Genomic DNA, 9976 nt, shown 5'->3' with positions numbered 1-9976 from the left:
AATTCTCTAAGTATGGTAATAATGAGTTTGGATTTCAATTTCTATATATTGATGTAAATCTTTCCTTTCTTAGCATCTTAACATATGCCTATTGGGCACATTTTAGAAAAACCCTTATAAATTAGCTGACATAAACCATAAATATGCCTATTCGAACCAATAAACCAAGTCACATACTATACGAGGGGAATTCAAATTTACCACTTTATGTGGAGTATCACCGTATTCTTGTGAGAAACTTTCCATTTTAACTCTGTTGACAAGGATCGTGAAACATTTCCTTGCCAGGTCAAAAACGTACAAGCAGGGGCGGGTATGGGCCGGTTCAGATTGAGCCCAGGAACCGAGCCTCCAAAATTTGGGCCCAAAAACGAGATCTCTAAGTAAGTTAACAAAAACAAAAAACTTCTCCGTAATTTCGTATAACCGACTTCAGTGTTACATTTAGGTCTCGTTTGGTTACCCCATACAAAACGTAGGAAAATAAAAATCCCATGAATTGCAAAATTGAAGGTTGTTTGGTTACCCCTCTTTTTGCAAAATGTAGGAGTTTGAAAATCACATGATTTTCCAACTCTCCCATAATAGAGGATTTGAATTACCTAGGGTTGAATTACCTAGTATCCCTTAGTTAATTCTAAACTCCTGTGTTGATTGAACTCCTATGTAGGTAACCAAACAGATTTGCTAAATTCACATGAATTTCATGCTGGAACTTAATTCCCATGAATTTGATATTTCTATGGAGTTGTATTCCCACGGGCAACCAAACGAAGCCTTAAGATATCAATCAATCAAACTTAATCTTCTACTTCCCAATATAGCATTTAAGATTCTCATCTATCTATCTATATACAATAATAAAATAACAACCTCTACATTAAATTTTCCCGCGTATCTCCCACATGCATATTAACGTAATATTTCCTCAAAATGCTCCTAATTTGTAGTGTCTTTCACAAATAGTTAATTATACTATTAAATTAATAAACTCACTCACTAAAAACAAATTAGGATTTGTCCATTTGGTTTAACATTTTGTAATACCCCGTATTTTATAATTATTTATAATATTATATTGTATTTATACGAGTTATGTTTGAGACAGAATAATAAAATTATAATAATTATTATTATTATGAGATGGTAACGATAATAATAATAATAATAATAATAATAATAATAATAATAATAATAATAATAATAATAATAATAATAATAATAATAATAAGTTGTAATGATAATAATAATATGTAATACAATACATGTATAATATACGTATACTATACTCACCTCATATACTCCCACCTACCTTATATATACTTCACTCTTATCCACTCATCACCTTATCCACTCAAAAATCTCAGAAAATCCACCAAAATATGAGAGAAGGGAGAAGAGAGAAAAATGGAGATTTTGTCCCTCCGCCTCGAGATTGTAAGGTAATACCGTCTTAAACTTATTTATATATTATTTAATAAATACAATTGACCCTCCTCGACCTTGACCCGCCCTAGAACCATCATTGACCACCCCTTTGACCACCGTTGACCACCAATAAGGGGTTTGACCGAGTGATTAAAGCTTGTATGGACTGTTTTGTGCAACTGTCTTAAGACGGATTTTTACCCTTGTTTTCGTGGCCTACTTGGGGAGGCTTTGGGTGGTCTTTGTTGTGGGGAATGAGGAGAGTCTAGTGGTGGTCATGGGTGGTAGTTTGGGTGGCGTTAGGCGGTAGAAAATGGGCTGTAAAGAGGAGGTGTACGGGTGTGTGTTATGTCGAGTTTGTGGTGGTTGTTGTCGGTTGTGGTTGGTGTTTGTCGGGGTTGGTGGGCTCGGCTGATGGCGGCCATGGGCGTGGGGTCAATCCATGACCACCGTGGTTGTGGTGGCCTACGGTGGTGGCTGCTTTGGCGGTGTTAAAGGTGTGAAACCGAGTGTGAGTGTATATGTTGTTGGGCAGCTGTTTGTTGTTGTTGTTGTGGCTGGTGTTTGGAGGCTCGGTTGGTGGTTGTGGCGGGGAAGTGTGGTGGCAATGGCGAGGGTGGTCCATGGTGGTGATGGTAGGTGGTGTTGGTCAGGGAGGTGGCGGCTTTGGGGGTTGTTTTGAGGCCGGTTTTAAGGGCTGTCCACACGATTTAAACCATGGGTTTGGGTGTGTTTTCACGGGTATTGGGTAGGAGTTTAAGACAGGTTTTTATATTTAAATAATGGGTATGAGTCGGGATGTGAATTTAATTATATTTAGTTATATTGAATTATATAATTATAATTTAATTAGATTAGAGATCCTTAGATTAGTTAGTAATTAAATGTATTAAATTATTTTATTTAGGTGACGGTTTTGTGAGACGGTTTTATGAGACAGATCTTGCTTGTGTTGATTAGCTTATGGAAATTTGCTAAAAGGTAGGTTTATTCTACTCAGTTTTAATATTATGTCTAATTGTTAAATGAGTCATTTATCATTCATTTGCATTAGATGAGTTGGTAATTGGCATATTATACGGTATCTTGTATTTATTGTATTGTCTTGTTTGTCGGAGGACATGGTGGATTACTTGTTGTTATGGAGACGTAAGGCGGTTGGGAGACAATAGGGATGCGCAAATTAATGGCTTGAGTTACGGAGGGACTCGTGTGGTTGAGACACGGCGTCTGGCAGGGGATCCGGTTGGCTTCCGGACCCGGTACGTCTGGGCGTGTCCCGGTACCTATTTGTGGATGTTGGTATGTTTGGACCTGTCCCGGTACCAGTGTGGTTGTCGGTATGTCTGGGCGTGTCCCGGCACCGTGGTGGTTGTGGGTACGTCTGGGCGTGTCCTGGTACAGGAGTGGTTGTTGTTTGATAGCGTCTCATTCATATTATAGTCATGTTGTATACTCACACACTTTGAGTCGTGTCACACTTTATTTATATTGAAACTGACGTTTGTGTGTCTGTGTAATTGTCACCTATTTCCGGGCTGGCATGTGTCGATTCATATGATATTTCCGGTCATATGGGGAGCAGGTTGAGTACAGGTTTTGCTTGTTGACGTGATCGGGATTTGAGCAGCGCCTTGGACTCAGAGTCGAGTAGCATAGCATAGATGATATAGATGATAGTCGACTTGTAATTTGTATAGTTCACATTTATTCATTAGTTTATGTTTGTAATCACTAAACTTGTAATTTATAATAAATGTTTCTTGATTGTATCTCCGATTTACCGCCTCGGGAAACCGAGATGGTAACATCTCCCAATTACCTTGGTCGGGAAACAAGGGGGTGTTGCAAAGTGGTATTAGAGCGACGATTTTGGAACCTAAACCAATGAACCAAAATGAATTTAGGAGTGTCAAATAAAATGAACCCGACATGAGTACAATAAGAGGTTGATTTTGGATGAGAAGGATCCCTCATTTCAAAACTAGATCTTATTGTTTCGGTTGGTCACTACGTGGGTGCTTATGAGTCGGGAAATGTGAAGTGAAATGTTTCATAATTATACTTATGTTATGATTTTGTTGAATATCTTGCATGATTTATTCACTCAAATGAAATGTGACCATGTATGGAGTTGGATGAATTAATCAATTAGCGTAACATGTTTTGAAGCGGTAGTTAGGAGTCGATGTGTGAAGACTATGTGAAATGTGGTGTGCTTACATGTATTCTATAACAAGTTGATAGGATTCGTATAATATGTTTGGCATGTTAATACCGTATATTCGTGTTAGAATTTCACTAATGCTAGTTAGAGTGTGAGTAGTAATAGTTGTTAGTAAAGTAACCGCTAGTATAAAAGTAGTAATTCTTAGTCGGAATTGTAAACCATAAAGGGGCACCCGACCGAGTGCGAGTTAGTACTCGACCGAGTACCAGTCACTCGACCGAGTGAACCCTAGCACTCGACCGAGTGGACCAGTTTCCAGAAACTTAGTGGAGAGGGCACTCGATCGAGTGGACGGGCACTCGACCAAGTGGACTCAGCACTCGACCGAGTGCCAATTTGTGGGCTGTGAAATTCGTTAGAATTGTATTATCACTTAATTTTATCACTTAAATTGGCTAATTTCACCATGTAAGTTATGTTTTCTTTCCTCTTATATTTTCCATTTTGATTTTTGTTTAAATCCATGTTAATCCCTTCAAATTTTGTCAATTAATGGCATATTTTGCTTGATTCATGATATTAATAACGTTTTTACATCACTTATGATGTTAAATATGAAATTTCCATGTTGAATTTTACCCCCAAAGTTTTTTTATGAGCTCGAAAATATATATTCTTCAGTCGATAATTTGATTTTTGTATTTATTGCTTGGTTAATTGTTTAACAAGGACCAAAGTTTGGTTGTTACCGCTAACTGTTGTCGCGCCTTTGAAAAATTTGCCTAGAAAATTATGTTACAAAATTTTCGAAACTCTAATGTTCGTTCCTAAATTTTGATTTTTTTTTCCGTGTTTGAAACTTAGTTAATTAACTAAGGAGGCTACTATCCTTATTGGTAAAGACATGTATCATCTTGAATCAAGATTTCATTTTTAAGTTGTTGCCCAAAATCATTTGAAATTTTATCTCAAAATGAATAATTTTGAATTTGCTCTCAAATATGACTTAATTATTTCTCGGTAATTAGTCATTGTTGATGTAGTATTGTGTTGATTAAAATGTTGTTTAACAATGTTAGGCATGGTCTTAAAATTTGAAATTTTCATTTTAAAGTTTTCTTGATTTAATTGGGTAATAAGACTTCAATTTTGTTAATAATGCTATGCATTGCCTTAATTTGAGAATCTTATCTTCAAATTTTGCCAGATTTTTTTTATATATATACCATAGTGTGTATGATTAAATTTTAAATCTTTGTATTTAAAACATGATTTCCTTATTTCGTAGTATTGTAATCTTTGTTAATAGTGTGTTGTTTTGCTTATATATGTGTCAATGCTTAGTTTGCCTTGTGGGTTATATGGTCGTGATGAGTAAAGACGTGTAGGTTTATATGGTTGTGTTGATAGGATGTGAAACGGCCGTGAGTCGATGAGCTATGAGGATAAAGAGTGCTAATAATGTGTGATGAGTGGGTGTTGCATCTTGAGAGTTATGAATGGGAGACACGTGTTTTATTGGGATTAAGGCAAATTTGATTCATTGATGTAAGTTTGAGTAAGTAGAGAAGTACATATATGATGTCATGAGTAGTAATTCACGTGATGAATGAGAATGCTATTGGTTGAAACCTTGATTGATGGGTTAGAGATTGAATTGGGTTTGTTTAAGTAATACTCCCTCCATTCAACTCCACTTTACAAGTTTCTTTTATCACGTTTGCCAACGCAGCTTTTACACGATAAATATCATTAGCCGCGTATTTGCAAAAATTATTAAAGTTAGATATTTTTAATGTACTCTTAAAGACGAATCAAATAAGATCCCACATGAATATATTTTCACTTATATATCGAGAGAAAATTGAAGTTGAATGTCCGCTTGTGAATTGTACGCAAAATAGAAAGTTGCAAAGTGGAGTTGAATGGAGGGAGTAGTGTAAGTATGGTGAGTGAAGGAATAGTGAATGGAAATGAGTTGTTTACGAGTACATATTAACAATGTAGGGTATAAAGCTTAGAGATATAAGGACGTGACGTGGTTATTGGCTTTAGAGGAAGGAACCTTTCATGCTAAGGAATGAGATTATACGATCAAAGAAGTATTAGTTAGGTGATCTAAAGTTATTGGTGTGTTTCGTGGATTGAAACGAAAAGTTTGGGTATGATTTTGTGTATAATTTATGTCGGAAATTGGGAATACAAGAAGGTGACTTAACTGGCGCAATGTGTCTTGAATTGAGTAAGATGACTGTGTGAGCTAATTTTTAGATAATGAGTGATTTATGATCTAGGTTGAACCTTTGTTGATTGATTGAACTTACGGATAATGAGTGAGGTTTGGGTTGCATATTGAGGGATAGTGTTGTTGAACATGACTTGGGAATTTTGGTTGACAAATAAATGAGATTTGAATGGCGTAATATTGAGGAAGCAATTAGGGTACCTAAGGATAGAATAAGGTGATAATTGGGTTGTCCATAGTTGTTGGAATATGTAAATGGAATTCAAGGATTGGTGAGAATTGAAAGATGGCAACAAGAATTTATGAAATGAGAATATAAGAGAGTACTAGGTGGAACTTGAGGTGATCAATGAGATTTGACGGTAAGAGATGTCTAGTAAAAGTCGTAGTAAGAATGAATGATGAAACTATGAGGAAGTTATGGTACATGTGTGATATGGTAATTGATGGTTGTATTATTATATACCAACGTCGGTTTTTCGGGGAGCATTAATTTGTGAAATAAAAGACGAGGTTGTCCATTGAGAGTCGTTTTTCGGGGAATGTTATTTTGCGAGATAGAGTTATAGATGTAGTACTAATAAATTGGTCTATATGGTTGTGAATTTAGAATGTGATATGTGATGCATGTGGGCCAATTATGTGGTTATGGTATTTTGATCACTTGTGTTATATCGTTTGACCGATTGATTTAAGTAGGTGAGTACAAGTGTGAAAATAGTTAAGTGAGACTTTGACCCTATGAGTGGTGGCTTAGATGTTGTTTGTAAAATTGTCTCCCAATCGTCAAGTATAAAGCGTCTGTGGTATACATCGTGAGCTTGTTGTAGTATTCTGTTGAGTTGAAATGTTATTATGGTCTTAGGTGGTATTAGTGCCATGTCCATGAGATTGTGTAGATGCGATGAGTGTTAATATGATTATGGCATTTCACACTATTGTGCGTTTCTTGGTGACGGTAGCATGATGTCGTCGCCGGGTATGGGGAGAAAATAGAACGGTTGCGAAAAGAACTACGAAAGAGTACGTTTGTGTCGAAAGTATGTCTCAGATGTTTTATCTTAGTTGTATAATGATGATGGCCATAGGGCCAAGAGTTATGCTTAAATTCGGTTATTTAATAGTATGTTAGTCACCATCGGAGTCTATTAGCATTTGTTAGAACACATTTGGTTGATGATGCCAAGTCCCTTTGTTATTTTTTTTTTTTTTTTGCAAAAGATTATCATTTCATTTCAATGAAGAAAGAAATTACAAGTAATTTTTTGCAAGGATATCACACTAGATAATAGCCTAAGCCTAAACTTAAGCAAAGCCATGCTCTAACAAATGAGCACCTTCAAAGGATCAGACTAATCACTAAGTTGAGAAACAAATTTGGAAAATCTAGGATTCATATACAAACGGACTGCAACATTATACTTAACTCTATTCACCACTGTTTGAACTGTTCCTTCTTGATTCATAAAGATGCGCCTATTTCTCTCCATCCAAATACCATAAGTAGCAGCAGCAAGAGTAGTTCGAAACCAAGCTGCTGCCCATCCATTCTGGGAACCATAACTCCATTGCATTAGATCAAGCAAGTCAAAATGACCGAGAGATAAATGCTGCCACCGAACCAATGCTTCCAGGTGATCGCTTGAGAAAATGGGCAAAAAAACAAATGATGGTGAGTGTCCAGATCTAGCTTACAAAGACTGCACTTTTGCTAACAATTTGGAAACCTCTATCTTGCAGATTATCGATGTTGCCAACTTTCTTTGAGCAAAGAAGAAGAGCGACCACCCTATGACTAGGGACAATGCTTTGATGAAAGAACACAGAAAACCAGTCCTCTTGCTGAGGAGCATCAAGCAAAAACTCATAAACTTTGCTGATAGTAAGCTTACCACCTGCAGCCCAAGAGTCAAGCAAACCCTCTGCAACTTGGGGAGATCCAGTTTTAGTGAGAAAGACATCCCTGGCAGCCAAAATTCCTTTGAAACTAGAGGAAAACTGATCTTTAGAAGTAAGAGACCAAATGGTATCGCTTTTGAACATACTTCTTATGCCGCTTAACCCACAGACTATTGGAACCATTAGAGAACTTCCAAATCCAGTTAAGCAACAAAGCTATATTCCAAACTTGCACATTCTTTATGTTAAAACCACCTTTATGCCAAGGAGCACAAATAGTATTGCAACTTTTAAACTGCATCTTTCTTTCCCCATCCTTTGTTATTTGATTGTTTGCTTTTAGTTGAAAATGATTAGTGATTGAAACAATCAAATGGACTCTCAATGATGGCTCAACATGATCAAGATGAAGCAATCAAGAAGTCAAGACAATGATATTATCCTAGCCTTAGTCGAAAATTGTAAGAGTAAGTGTAACACTCTCATTTATGTCAAGTGGCTGCAAAACCATGCAACAGTGCACTGCACTGTAGTTTCTCATACTACCGTATGGAGGAACGTTTTATGCGAAAAATTTTAAGTGTTAAAACTTTACAAATTTCATATTCTCAAAACTTTAACATTTGAATCTTCAAAGTTTGAAAACAAATCGAAATTTTAAGTCACAAATCCACATTGACTAATCCTCTAAATTTGTGCATTTACCTTTTACTAAAATGGTAAGTTGAACTTATCAAACCTTTAAAGCTAGAAACGTTTTTTGCCATTTTGGTAAAGTGTCACATGTTGAGTGTTTTGGGAAGAGTTTTCTGATTTTGATTCAAGACTTGTGCTCCAAGCCTACAACTTAACACTTACCATCACTCAAAGGCTATCTATTTAATATTTGATTTAATTATCTAAGTTGTACAACTTGGATGATCAAATCCACTATAAATAAAGTGTCTTAGTTTCATTTATTTCTCAAGACTTTCCAAAGCATTTATTGTAAAACCTTACAAATCATTTGCGCATTTAAAGCTTTGTTCTTCAAGTATTTGCAAAACGTTTTTCAGATTTTAAAGTCTTCATTTGTTTTCGAAAAGCTCAAAACCTCCAAGTATCGATTCATTTGTATTGTGACATAATGAGTTTGTTTCATGATTCTCGTGTTAAGTCTTAATTGTAATCTCCATGTTCATCAAGTGAACTCGACTTGAGATTCAAAGATTCTGTACACCTTGAGATAGAACACATAAACTCTTGAAACGGAGTAGCTTTAAGTTTGAGTGCAACCAGAGTAGGTTGTCGAGTTATTTTCATTGTAACGGGTTTAGTAAGTTTGAGTAAATTTCTAAACAAACAATAAAATAACGGTTGGACGTAGGTCTCGGAGTAAAGGCTGAACCAATTTTTTAAATGTCGTTTGTTTGTTCATTTACTTTTACGTTCTTTCACTTTGTTATTTCTCGTTTATATCTAATCAAGTTCTGTGTCACAGTCAGCTATATACTTGCATAGATGACATAGATGGTAGTCGACTTGTAATTTGTATAGTTCACATTTATTCATTAGTTTATGTTTGTAATCACTAAACTTGTAATTTATAATAAATATTTCTTGATTGTATCTCCGATTTACCGCATCGAGAAACCGAGATGGTAACATCTCGCAATTACCTTGGACGGGTAAGAAGGGGGTGTTACACATTTTGAACTCTATAATTCAAACAAATGTACTCCATATTAGTTACAAATTTTAGTATGTTACTTTTTCGTTGTGATTCTTGCAAAAATAAAAAATTTATTGCTTCAATACAATAAATTTATGGTAGTTCAACAAAATTTGAGAGTATTAATTCTTTTACTAATTGACACGGCTGTCGCAACCCTATAAAAAATAAACCAACCGGCTCTATAGTAGAGGTGAGTCGGGTATCGTACTCCACAGGGAGGCTATTATATCTACTTGTTATTCTAGTCCGTCACAGTAACAAATTCGGGGTATTTAAATGGTTTTAACTAAACTACTGAATGAAATGTAAAACAAGGAGAGAGAACGATAAAACTAATAAGAATGAAAGGATGTGATCAAATATAGAGAGAAATGCTAGGATGTCGATTCACCATGATAATTAGCCAATTCGGTCATAATGAGATCAGTCGGTCCAGTGTGAGAAGGGTAAAAGAAAGGTCATTTCGGTCCGCTATCCGCCCTAAAATACTACTAATTTAGCTTTCACCCTCATTAGTATA

General features: G+C 35.8%; 1 long non-coding RNA gene across 1 annotated transcript; it reads left to right on the top strand.

Moving 5' to 3' along the window:
* Nucleotides 1–1365: 1365 nt before the first annotated feature.
* Nucleotides 1366–3200, top strand: LOC141652410 (uncharacterized). Its single transcript, XR_012547198.1, has 3 exons — nucleotides 1366–1442; nucleotides 2336–2409; nucleotides 3014–3200. It is a non-coding gene; the product is annotated as an uncharacterized LOC141652410 (long non-coding RNA).
* Nucleotides 3201–9976: the final 6776 nt, after the last annotated feature.

Source organism: Silene latifolia, chromosome 4 (assembly GCF_048544455.1).
Source record: "Silene latifolia isolate original U9 population chromosome 4, ASM4854445v1, whole genome shotgun sequence".
Taxonomy (NCBI): Eukaryota; Viridiplantae; Streptophyta; class Magnoliopsida; order Caryophyllales; family Caryophyllaceae; genus Silene; species Silene latifolia.
Note: the sequence above shows the minus strand (reverse complement) of the source record. Positions and strands in the feature narration are given on the sequence as shown.